General features: G+C 41.2%; 1 protein-coding gene across 5 annotated transcripts in view; it reads right to left on the bottom strand.

The window, feature by feature from the left end:
* The window catches only part of LOC106086820 (uncharacterized), a 739,645-nt gene that overhangs the window by 49,651 nt on the left and 676,787 nt on the right, over positions 1–13,207 (bottom strand). The gene's annotated exons all lie outside the window — the stretch shown is intronic.

The raw sequence follows: 13,207 nt of genomic DNA, 5'->3' as shown, positions 1-13,207 counted from the left end.
CATATGGTTTATCCAATCTCTAAGGACCTGAACCAGTCCACTCGGTACTGGTCTAAGGATTGGATCGGTGTGTCGGTCCGCACATTGTTAAAAGCCCCCTCGATGTCAATCCATTCCGCCAGGGTGTACGTTTTGGCATCGAAGGATTCTTCTATACTCGCAGCTCATCATTTGTATGGGTGGATCCTCTACAGAGTTCCACACATGTTCGATAATCCGTACGTTAATCAGATCCTCAACTTGCGACCGATGATCAGGTGGTATCCTACAGGATGCACAGCGATTGTGATGACTGCTAAAGTCAGCTCGTCTCTGTTGTGCTTCCTTGCCACTCTGGCATAAGAGCCCTCCATAAGAGCGGCTCCTTAGCATTCTCAGCGACCATCTTCCTCTTCCGTGATGGCTATGATGGCTACTCCATGAAGACTCAGAGACCGTGCGCGCTTCCTTCGTTCCTGTTCCGACTTTGTCTACCTCTGCAGGACACTGTCTGGAGTTTCCATTGCGGGATGGCTGGCTTGGTTTTCCCACTGTACTTGAAAACGAGGAGCTCTTTTTCTTCTTCAGCATTTTAGCAGATCTTTCTTCGGGAGATCTGATTCTTTTTCCAGTTTCCCTAGAAGTGCTTGGAATGTCAGTTCTATCCCTTCCAGCATCCTGCACTTTCGCCATATTGCGCTGCCGGTACATACTCCTCTGTCTCCTTCGCCGTGCACCGGATCGCCTTCTCGGTCTGCTTGTGAGCTTAGCAAAGTCATCGCCAATTTCTGCTGTCATCCCGATGCCCTCATCTCTCGATTCGGCTGCGATGACTGTTTCTTTGACACCGTCGCTGTCTGAATCCGAGTCAGAAACACCACCTTTACTTAAAGGCTGGGGACGAACTGCTCATCCCTCTGGTTTATCCGTCTCTTCCTCGTTAATTAGTTTGACGACAAGTTGTGCTCTTGAAGCATTACTCTCGACTACAGGTGCCAAGGCACACACACCTATAGGAGGAGAGGACAACATGCTGCGGTCTGACGCCATCACCGCAGATGTTGAGTCTTTGGAGTTCATTTATAGCCTACTACAAACGGCTTTAAAATTTTTTTCGTAATAGGTAGTACCTATTCCGAGATACGGATATATATTTATTATACCCTCCACCATAGGATGGGGGTATACTAATTTCGCCATTCTGTTTGTAACTACTCGAAATATTCGTCTGAGACCCCATAAAGTATATATATTCTTGATCGTCGCGACATTTTATGTCGATCTAGCCATGTCCGTCCGTCCGTCTGTCCATCCGTCCGTCTGGTATTGTAAATGGGTCCATAGCTGCCATATAAACCGATCTTGGGTCATGACTTCTTGAGCCTCTAGAGTGCGCAATTATTATCCGATTGAAATGAAATTTTGCACGACGTGTTTTGTTATGATGTCCAATAACTGTGCCAAGTATGGATCAAATCGGTTGATAATCTGATATAGCTGTCATATAAACCGATCTTGGGTCTTGATTTCTTGAGCCTCTAGAATGCGCAATTCTTATCCGATTGGAGTAAACTTTTGCATGACGTATTTTGTTAGGATATCCAGCAACTGTGCCTAGTATGGTTCAAATCGGTCCATAACCTGATATATGTCGCCTATGCCGCTGACCGCCTGGGTTCGAATCCTGGCGAGACCATTAGAAAAAATTTTCAGCAGTGGCTTTCCCCTCCTAATGCTGGCAACATTTGTGAGGTAATATGCCATGTAAAACTTCTCTCCAATGAGGTGTCGCACTGCAACACGCCGTTCGGACTCGGCTATAAAAAGGAAGCCCCTTATCATTGAGCTTAAAAACTTGAATCGGACTGAACTCATTAATAGGTGAGAAGTTTGCCCCTGTTCCTTAGTGAAATGTTAATGGGCAAAATTTGCATTTATCCAAATCTGAGCCAATCAATTTCAACTTCTTTAGACTTTGTCTATAGGGAAAAAGAAAAGATGCCCGAGCCAAATCTGAATGCAATTGTATGAAAATTCCAACCTCTAAAGACTCAAGAATTTTAATCGGCAGATCGGCTCATATGGCAGCTATGTCAAAACATGGACCAATTTGGCCCATTTACAATCCCAACCGTCGTGCACTAAAGAGAAGTATTTGGGCAAAATGTCAACTGACGAACAGATGGATAGGCAGACGCACATGACTAAATGGACTTCGAATATCAAGACAATCAAAAATATTGACACTTTGTTGGGTCTCAGATCATTATTTCGATGAGTTAACTTTCTTGAAGCCTCCCACCTTTCGGTGATGGAGGCTTCAAGACTCATTAAATCTTTGAATGTTCCATGGACTAAAATATGAATATTCTCCTCTGACATGCCCTTAATAAAGTGTGAATGTAATAAATTAAACTTAACTTTTGTGACTTTTGACCATCACTGACTTGGCTTTGTCAAACTCTTTGATATGGCAAAGTTTTGCTTTCCTTTTACAGCTGACTAAAACATTAAAAGCCAGAAATTTGTCAAAAGGTGTGCAAGGGGCACAAACTGTCTCACTTGGCAAACTTTCAGTTTAAAAGTCATGTAAACATTTTGCCAACTCTATTAGCATTTAGTCCTCTTTTTTGTGTTTGGTCTAACACAGGCCAAAGCAGTGTGCAACACTAAATGGCTGTCCAAGTGTGTGTGTGTGTCTGTGTGTGTATTTGTTGTAAAAGACTACAAGCCTAACATGATTCAGGATATTCTCATATGAGGTGTTGAACAAACCACAAGTTGGTCTCCCATGTTAGTGTGTGTGTGTTTGTGTGTGTGTGTAGGACTATAATCCTTATATGTCTGGCAGCCTTTCATGTCATAATTTTTAAAAGGGCTTGTCTGCAGTTTTTGCATTCGATTTGCATGCAATCCTTGTCCAGGATTAAACTCTAAGTCTTTCTTTTGCACTTTCTGCTACATAAAGGATTTGGTAATTGTTATTTATTTTTATCGCCTTTGCGTAAAACTTATCTAAGGGCTATTTAAAGGACACATGACAAGTGAATACTGGAAATTTGCCACAAAGATAGGAAACAAAAAAAAAAAAAAATTAGCAAAACTATGAGAATGTCATAAACCAAGGTAGAACTTAAAGACCATTAAGGCATTGAGGATAATTGTGAATTTTATCTTTTTCCTGCAAAATATTTGTCAACATTCTAAATATTTCTTTTGTGTCGTAATCTTAATGATTACAGCCAAGATTTTCAAAGCCAGCCGCTCATTCACATTTTACCACAGATCATGCGGTTAACATGCTGTTTTCACATTAAATTAAATTTGATTGATGATAATAATGACATTTGCTTACTTTGAGGTTATAGCGGTCAGCTTACTTGGTCAAATTTTGCCTCTGCCAAGCGTAGGAGATTTTGTCATTTCAAATTTATGTAAAAGAAATATTTTCATAATTGTGGTGTTAATGGTGTCTGATGACATACAAAATTTAATTATCAAAGATTGATGTGAGGTTGAGGTTTCAATTGCTGCATATTCCAACCAAAGCCAGATTCCAAATATTGGGTACGATTTTTCTTGACTAACGTTCAAAGAACAAATTTTCAAAATTTTCCCTGATATTTTGCAAAGCGGCCTCTCCTCAACATCCATACTGATCGGATCGTTCCAGATTTGGATATAGCTGTCATATAGACCCATTTAAGGCCTTACGCCCATAAAAGCCACATTTATTAACCGATTTTGCTGAAATTTGGGATAGTGAGTTATGTTAGGCTCCTCGACATCTTTCTGCAATTTGGCCCAGATCGTTCCAGATTTGGATAGAGCTGCCATATAGACCGATCTCTCGATTTAAGGTGTTATGCCCATAAAAGGCGCATTCATTTTCAGATGTCGCCAAAATTTGGGACAGTGGGTTGTGTTAGGCCCTTTGACATCTTTCTGCAATTTGGCCCAGATCGTTCCAGATTTGGATATAGCTGCAATATAGACCGACCTCCCGATTTAAGGTCTTGGGCCGTTAAAAGGCGCATTCATTTTCAGATGTCGCCAAAATTTGGGACAGTAGGTTGTGTTAGGCCCTTTGATATCTTTCTGCAATTTGGCCCAGATCGTTCCAGATTTGGATATAGCTGCCATATAGGCCGATCTCGCGATTTAAGGTCTTGGGCCTTTAAAAGGCGCACTTTTTCTCCGATTTCGCCTAAATTTGGGACAGTGAATTGTGTTAGGCCCTTCGATATCCCTCATCTATTTGACCCAGGTCGGGTCAGATTTTGCCATATAGATCGATCTTTCGATTCAAGGTCTTGGGCCCATAAAAGGCGGATTTATTGTCCGATTTCGCCGAAATTCGGGACAGTGAGTTGTGTTAGACCCTTCGCCATAGCTCTTCAATTTGGCTCAGATCGGTTCAGATTTTGATACAGTTGCCATATAGACCGATCTCTCGACTTAAGGTCTTGGTCCCATAAAAAACGATTTCGCTAAAATATGACACAGTGATTTATGTAAGGCTTTTCGACATCCATGTTTTTTATGGAGGCCACCGTAGCGCAAAGGTTAGCATGTCCGCCTATGACGCTGAACGCAAGGGTTCGAATCTTGGCGAGACTATCAGAAAATAATTATCAGCGGTGGTTTCCCCTCCTAATGCTGGCAACATTTGTGAGCTACTTTGCAATGTAAAACTTCTCCCCAAAGAGGTGTCGCACTGCTGCACGGCGTTCAGACTCGTCATAAAAAGGAGGCTCCTTATCATTGAGGTTCAAATTGAATCGGACTGCACTCATTAATATGTGAGAAGTTTGCATTTGGATGACGTATATGGCTCAGATCGGTCTATAATTGGATATAGCTACCAAAAACAAACAATATTTTTTGTTCTACAAAATTGAACATTGACTTGTACTTATAAGACCACTCAATTTCCGTGCCGAATTTGATCCAAATCGGACCATATTTCGATATAGCTGCAATGGGTGCAAAAGTAATGCTTTTTTCACCATACCCGAGGTGGTGGGCATCCGAAGTTCGGCAAGGCTAAACTTAACGCCTTTTTACTTCTTTGATATCGGAAGGGGGCGGATGCTTCAGCTTTTCCTCTCTTCTCTCCTTTTTATACCCACCACTGTAGGATAGGCGGTATATTCATTTAGTCATTCCGTTTGCAACACATTGAAATATCAATTTCCTACCCTACAAAATTTATATATTTCGGTTCGTAGTATAATTCTACGACGATTAAACGATGTCCGTGTGTCTGTTCGTCTATTCGTCAATCCGGCCGTCAGTTGTAATCACTCTATAAACTTCAAAAATTAAGGTATTGAGTTAAAATTTGACACAGATACGTTTTTTTGGTGCACGCTGGTTAAGTTCTTGAGCGGGCCAAATCGGACCATGTTTGGATATAGCTGCTATATAGGCCGATTTTCCGATAAAGGGTCTGCAGCCCATAAAAGCTTTATTTTTTAACCGATTTGGCCGAATTATGAAACAGTGAGTAGTTTTGGACCTCCTAACGTACGACCCAAATATAGTTCAGATCGGGCTATATTTAGATATAGCTGCCATATAGTCCGATCTTTCGATTGAGGGTCTGAAGCCCATAAAAGCTTTATTTATTACCCGATTTCACTGAAATTTGAAACAGAGGATTATCTTAAGCCTCCTGATATCTGACCGAAATATGGATCACATCGGACCATATTTAGATATAGCTGCCATATAGACCGATCTCCAGATAAAGGGTCTAAAGCCCATAAAAGCTCTATTTATTACCCGATTTCACTGAAATTTGAAACAGAGGGTTATCTTAAGCCTCCTGATATCTGACCTAAATATGGATCACATCGGACTATGTTTAGGTATAGCTGCCATATAGACCGATCTCCAGATAAAGGGTCTGACGCCCAAAAAAAGCTTTATTTATTCCGATTTCGCTGAAATTTGAAACAGAAGATTACCAAAAGCCTCCTTATAGCTGACCTAAATATGGATCACATGGGACTATATTTAGGTATAGCTGTCATATAGACCGATCTCCAGATAAAGGGTCTAAAGCCCATAAAAGCTCTATTTATTACCCGATTTCACTGAAATTTGAAACAGAGGGTTATCTTAAGCCTCCTGATATCTGACCTAAATATGGATCACATCGGACTATGTTTAGGTATAGCTACCATATAGACCGATCTCCAGATAAAGGGTCTGACGCCCATAAAAGCTTTATTTATTACCCGATTTCACTGAAATTTGAAACAGAGGATTATCTTAAGCCTCCTGATATCTGACCGAAATATGGATCACATCGGACCATATTTAGATATAGCTGCCATATAGACCGATCTCCAGATAAAGGGTCTAAAGCCCATAAAAGCTCTATTTATTACCCGATTTCACTGAAATTTGAAACAGAGGGTTATCTTAAGCCTCCTGATATCTGACCTAAATATGGATCACATCGGACTATGTTTAGGTATAGCTACCATATAGACCGATCTCCAGATAAAGGGTCTGACGCCCAAAAAAAGCTTTATTTATTACCCGATTTCGCTGAAATTTGAAACAGAGGATTATCAAAAGCCTCCTGATATCTGACCTAAATATGGATCACATGGGACTATATTTAGATATAGCTGTCATATAGACCGATCTCCAGATAAAGGGTCTAAAGCCCATAAAAGCTTTAATTTTTATCCGATTTCGCTGAAATTTGAATCATTGAGTAGTTTTACGCCTCCTAACATAGGACCTGAGTATGGTTTAGATCGGGCTATATTTAGATATACCTGCCATACAGACCGATCTCCCGATAAAGGGTCTGAAGACCATAAAAGCTTTATTTATTACCCGATTTCGCTGAAATTTGCAACAGTGAGTTATTTTAAGCCTCCCGATATCTGACCTAAATATGGTTCAGATCGGACTATATTTAGATATAGCTGCCATATAGACTGATCTCCCGATTAAGGGTCTGAAGCCCATAAAAGCTTTAGTTTTTAACCGTTTTCGCTGAAATTTGAAACGGATGGTTATTTTAAGCCTCCTGATATCGGACCCAAATATGGATAAAATCGGACTATAGTTAGGTATAGCTGCCATATAGACCGATCTCCCGATAAAGGGTCTAAAGCCCATAAAAGCTCTATTTATTACCTGATTTCACTGAAATGTGAATCAGAGGGTTATCTTAAGCCTTCTGATATCTGACCTAAAAATGGATAAAATCGGACTATATTTAGGTATAGCTGTCATATAGACCGATCTCCAGATAAAGGGTCTAAAGCCCATAAAAGCTTTATTTTTCAACCGATTTCACTGAAATTTTAAACATTGAGTAGTTTTACGCCCCCGAATATAGGACCTGAATATGGTTCAGATCGGGCTATATTTAGGTATAGCTGCCATATAGACCGATCTCCCGATTAAGGGTTTGAAGCCCATAAAAGCTTCATTTTTTAACCGATTTCGCTGAAATTTGAATCAGAGGGTTATCGTAAGCCTCATGTTATCTGACCTAAATATGGATCACATCGGACCATATTAAGGTATAGCTGCCATATAGACCGATCTCCAGATAAAGGGTCTAAAGCCCATAAAAGCTTTATTTTTTAACCGATTTCACTGAAATTTGAAACCTTGAGAAGTTTTACGCCTCCTAACATAGGACTTAAATATGGTTCAGATCGGACAATATTTAGATATAGCTGTCATATAGACCGATGTGTCGATTAAGGGTCTGACGCTCATAATAGCTTTGTTTATTACCCGATTTTTTTGGAATTTGAAGTACAAAATTCAACAGTGACTTATATTTATTAGCCCACTCAATATCCGTGTTGAATGTGGGTGCTAAAAACTATCCACTTTTCACCTGATTGTCCCGAAAGGGGGTTTTCATATACACCCGAAGTGGTGGGTATGCAAAGTTCGGCCCGGCCTAACTAAAGGCCTTTTGACGTGCTCTTGTTATAATCGATCTCCTTATTTAAAAAAACTTATTCAAAAAACTTGTCACATGCGATCTATGGTGAAGGGCGTATTAGATTCGGACTTCTGTCTTTTTTCTTCTTTTAGTTCCATTTTTGAGTTATTTTTAGTTATTTGACCAATTAAACAAAAACATAAATTTTAAATTGTTATGTCATTTAATTTTTTTCTTTCAAAAATCTAATATATGTGGCAAAACATAAGCCTAGTTGTGCTATGTATATATATTTGTTTAGTAACCACTAAATCGAATTGGTTTTTTACCACATAATTGAATTAAAATCCTTTTAAAATTACCACACGCAAGCTACGATTATTCGCATGCAGTTAAAATCGTCCCATATGATAAATTATGTCTTTATATGACATGAGCAACGATCCGCCAAGGAGGTAGGGATGAGTATGAGACAAATTAAATATGATTTAATGTCGAGTGTTTGGAGAACAAGTGCAAGGATGTCTTTACATACAAGGTGTTTGGATGGGGGACCCATCATTAGAATAACTCTGTTGTTTACTTGCAGTGAAGGGAAACTTCTGCAAGTGCGATTCACTTAAAAGGCAATTAATTTCACAGCCACGTACTTTGTGGTCGTTTAGTTCAGCTTAGTTCAGTTAAATACATAATGACACAATAATGCCGTAAACAAGGGTAAACATTTAACTCAACTCAGCACAGCTCAGCGCAACGAAGACTGTCTCTGCAGCATCATGCAAAGGCAGCTAACCCTTTGTAAGGTCCTTTGCCATAGGAAGTTGTAAACACCAAAAGCTTGTTGTTACTGCAGTTGGCGGAGAGCGGATGGGCGTTTGTCGCGCAAAAGCCAAAGCATGTCTGGCATTTCAATTCGTATTTTATGAGAGTGAGGACCTTTTTAAGGCCATTGATGCAACAGCGAATGCAACAAAATTACTAATTTTTCGTGGTGCTTTTCGCCCGCAGATTGGGGAAGGAAGGCTAATCAGATATTTGCAACACGTTCTCTCAAAGATGCCAAGGGTTTGAAGCATACAATGTGATTTTAATTTAAATGACAATATATAAAAAAAAAAGTTTTCACAAAAGAAACCTTACACCACATTGACTCTGAGATGATGATGTTAAATACATCTTTCAGCCAAGTTGAAGAAAACTTAAATGTGTTTACAATACTATGGCATTTGCCTAGAAATAACAACATAACCAATATAAATAAGTGCAGTTAGTTTGAGTTTGATAAAGGAGACCGTATTATATTGAATAGTTGTTCCTCGGCTGGATGGCGGATCTTTTTGGAGAATATAAAATAATTCATCGTTTTCCTATAAATTATGTCACAATACGAAAAATTCTGAAAATAATTGTGTAATTTTTAAACGAATGCAAATTTTGCTCTTGAACATTCCACTTAGGAACAGGGGCAAACTTCTTACATATCAATGAGTGCAGTCCGATTCAAGTTTTAAGCTCAATGATAAGGGGCCTCCTTTTTATAGCCGATTCCGAACGGCGTGCCGCAGTGCGACACTTCTTTGGAGAGAAGTTTTACATGGCACAGTACCTCACAAATATTGCCAGCATTAGGAGGGAAAAACCACCGCTGAAATTTTTTTCTAATGGTCTCGCAAGGATTCGTACCTAGGCGTTCAGTGTCATAGGCGGACAAGCTAACCTCTGCGCTACGGTGGCTTTTAAATTTTTAAACTCTTACTTACAGCGACCGCCATGTAATAGACTTACTAACGAGCAACGCTTGCAAATCATTTTCAGTGAATCATTTTCAGTGAATCATTTTCAGTGAAATCATTTTCAGTGAATCGACAAATTTTGTTCAGCGATGAGGCTCATTTCTGGTTGAATGGCTACGTAAATAAGCAAAATTGCCGCATTTGGAGTGAAGAGCAACCAGAAGCCGTTCAAGAACTGCCCATGCATCCCGAAAAATGCACTGTTTGGTGTGGTTTGTACGCTGGTGGAATCATTGGACCGTATTTTTTCAAAGATGCTGTTGGACGCAACGTTACGGTGAATGAACACATTTCGAACCGAACACTGATTTTGGTAATAAAATTCAATGATTTGCAAGCGTTGCTCGTTAGTAAGTCTATTCATGATGAAATGTTAAAGCATACTGAGCATCTTTCTCTTTGACACCATGTCTGAAATCCCACGTGATCTGTCAAATACTAATGCATGAAAATCCTAACCTCAAAAAAATCACCCTTTATTTTTTCTGTCAGCCAACACGCAGGGGATGTCCCCTATGAATGCAGTGCATTGCTTTGGCGAGAGGAAATTAGGAATTGGAGGGGGGAAAAGATGTAGTGCCTATTGCCATTTGTGTTAAATCTTTAGATGCCATATATTCTTGATCGTCGTCACATTTTATGTCGATCTAGCTATGGCCGTCCGCCTGTCTGTCCGTCCGTCTGTCCGTTCGTCCGTCGGTCCGTTCGTCCGTCTGTCCGCCCGTCTGTCCGCCCGTCTGTCCGTCCGTCCGTCCGTCTGTCCGTCCATCTGTCTGTCTGTCCGTCCATCTGTCTGTCTGTCTGTCTGTCTGTCTGTCTGTCTGTCCGTCTGTCCGTCCGTCTGTCTGTCCGTCCGTCCGTCTGTCCGTCTGTCTGTCTGTCCGTCTGTCTGTCTGTCCGTCCGTCCGTTTGTCCGAACAAAGATCTAGAACTGGTCATATCGAAAATGTTACCCGACAACTGCAGTGTGTATCAAGCGGATATCCTTACAATTAAGAAAGTGGAGGAATAGTTAAGATATAATGTCATTATGACGATTGGCATAAATATCTTCTCAGACTGCTAGGCAGCCAATAAATCCCTGGAGAACGTATTTCTGAACATAAAAACCTCTCTCGACTGTCGCAATTCTCTCAACGAGATGACTGAACAGTTCAAAATTCACATGTTTTGGATGCCGAGCCACATAGATTTCCCAGGGAATTGTAAAGCGGATGAGCTTGCGAGACTAGGAGCTACCCTACCCATTCCAGGGATACTGCAGTCTGTGGGTATGCCTCTATCGACATGTTAGCTAAGTTTTCAAGCCCGAAGGACAACGAGTGATAGATGGTCACAAAGAGGAGACTGTGAGCATTCAAAACTATGTGGCCAAATCTAGACTGCTTAGCTGTCATTGGCTAGAACAGACGTCTTAATCATTGTGTCCGCCATGATAGGTCACTGTCTAATCGGAAAACATGCTGACAGACTGAAGGTTGCCAGCAACGACTTTTGCAAAAGCTGTGAGGACATTGAAGAAGAAGAGACTATAGAACACCTTCTGTGTATGTGTCCCGCACTAGCAGTCAGAAGGAGTTTCACATTAGGTTCTCATTTCTATTAGAACATGTAAGATTTAGCGGATGTGAACATTCGCAAGTTATTGGGCTTTTTAAAGCGATCTGGATGGTTCGGACGAAGAAACTAGAAGACATCTTCCTTCTTCTGGTCCTTTGGTATCACAGTGGACGAAAACGTCTAAGTGAGTCTGATGGCAGACTGCCATTTAAACCTAACCTAACCTACCTATCCGTGGCGCCAAGTCATCTAAGGCGTTGGACTCCCACGGGATCTCTACACTGATGCTGACGAATCTGGATCAACTTGGAGTCGAGTACCTTACTACTGTCTTCAATCTACCTTGAACGCTTTTCTAGTACCCTGAAAGGATCCGAGTAAGGGGCAGTCATACAGACCGATCTCCCTACCCTCACCAATAGCCAAGACGATAGAGTGACTACTACTCTCGAGCCTCGTTGGAGAAGACTGCATATCGCAACAACTGCTCTGCATGCCTTCACAGCATATATTTGCCGTGGCTTCAATCAGCCCAGGCCATGTGATAGGACGGTTCTCGTGGCACTGGACCTATCGAAGGGATTCGACAGGTCATCCATGCCAAACTCTTTGGGGATAACGCCAATACGTCCCACCAGCCAGGCCTTAACGCAGGGTCGCGAATTATCTGTGTAGTTGCCAGAAGAAATAAGAAATCGAAATACCGTAGAATGAAACAGGGAGTTCCTCAAGTCGGAGTGATATCTCTGGCATTGTTTAACCTCTACCTATCCTTCATTCCACCCCCTCCAGACGGCATAGAAATTTGTACGATCATGGCATCAGTCCCCCATCCATTGATGACATCTACCTCTTATTTCGCTGCAAGAAATTTGAAGATATCTGCCACCAAATCTTCAGCCACATTGTTCACTACATACACGCATGAGGTGAGTAGGGAGCTGAAAGTGATAGTAGACGGAGTGACAATTCCGACCATCAAGTTTCCCAAAATAATTGGTGTCACATTTGACAGCTCTAAAAAATTCTCTTCACAAGCCAAAGCAATTAGCGATAAAGTCAAAATTAGAAACATGGTCCTCAAGTCACTTGCCGGCAGCACTTGTGGTGCTCACAAAGAAACCTTGTTGACAACGTACAAAGCAATTGGCCGGTCTGTGGTAAGTAATGCAGCGCCAGTGTGGTCTCGTCAACTTTGTAACATGCAGTGGAATAATATTCAGATCTGTCAGAATGCCGCCCTCCAAATTGTGACAGGCTGTCTCCTCAGTTCTCATGTGGACCACCTCCACCAGGAGACAAAGATCCTACCAGTGTGAAGACATAACTACATGCTGTCCAAGCAATACCTTTTGGGCTGTTATCGCAGAGACCATCCAAATCATCATCTTATGGATAGGTATTCACCGCCCAGAAGCCTTAAGGTAGATCTACATGATCTAGAGCGTGAGGTCCAGCGCTACAAGAGAAAACCTCTAAATCAAGTGGTTTAGAGAACATTCATGCAGACATGGTAGCAGATGCTGCGAATAGCCACCCTGTGAATGTGGTCCTTGGAGAACGACCGCCTCCAGTTGCACCTGAAGAAATTGACCTCCCCCCGGCAAACCAGATCCGGCAGAAGCAGCCGCCTCAATTCCTATTGGGCAAGGATTGATGGCAACGTGCAGGATGTATCCCCCGATTGTGACCAGGAACCCATCCAAACCTACTCGCCTCAGACCCAGACATCTCTGGACGCACCCCATCTTAGTCGCAGAATTCCTGCATGTGGACACTCAACAGAATCAAACAGACGAAAGATAGAACACAACATACTGCTATAACAACAATAACACATTTATTTGCACACAGGATTTCACTTGTCTGTGTCCAATAGTTATAGCAACGGGTATAACGATTAGAATGTAGGAGCTCATTAATGAGCTTTGATTTGAAATTC

Source organism: Stomoxys calcitrans, chromosome 2 (genome assembly GCF_963082655.1).
Source record: "Stomoxys calcitrans chromosome 2, idStoCalc2.1, whole genome shotgun sequence".
Taxonomy (NCBI): domain Eukaryota; kingdom Metazoa; phylum Arthropoda; class Insecta; order Diptera; family Muscidae; genus Stomoxys; species Stomoxys calcitrans.
The sequence above is the reverse complement of the archived record's forward strand: the minus strand, read 5'-3'. Positions and strand labels throughout refer to the sequence as shown.